Genomic DNA, 656 nt, shown 5'->3' on the forward strand with positions numbered 1-656 from the left:
TTTGGTAGTACCCAAAGTGTTCCTCCGGTAAACGGGAGTTGCATAATCTCATAGTCATAGGAACATGTATAAGTCATGAAGAAAGCAATAGCAACATACTAAACGATCAGGTGCTAAGCTAATGGAATGGGTCATGTCAATCAGATCATTCTACTAATGATGTGACCTCGTTAATCAAATAACAACTCATTGTTCATGGTTAGGAAACATAACCATCTTTGATTAACGAGCTAGTCAAGTAGAGGCATACTAGTGACACTCTGTTTGTCTATGTATTCACACATGTATTATGTTTCCGGTTAATACAATTCTAGCATGAATAATAAACATTTATCATGATATAAGGAAATAAATAATAACTTTATTATTGCCTCTAGGGCATATTTCCTTCACTTCTATATATACAACACTTACGAAAATTTCATTCTCCCTCTGTTTCTTCCTCTGTTTCCCCATTGAAGCACCGCCCGCGCGCCCCGATCGATCGACACCGTCGCCGTCGCCGCCCCTGTCCCCGTCGCCGCCCTCGTCTCCGTCGCCGCCCCGGGCCCGTCCCCATCGCGCCGTCCCCGCATCACGCCCCGGCCCGTCGCCGCCCCCGGTCGTCGCCTCGCCGCCGCCGTCGCCCCGTTGTGAGCTCTCCCCCTCTAACCCCC

This window comes from Triticum aestivum, chromosome 1A, assembly GCF_018294505.1.
Source record: "Triticum aestivum cultivar Chinese Spring chromosome 1A, IWGSC CS RefSeq v2.1, whole genome shotgun sequence".
Taxonomy (NCBI): domain Eukaryota; kingdom Viridiplantae; phylum Streptophyta; class Magnoliopsida; order Poales; family Poaceae; genus Triticum; species Triticum aestivum.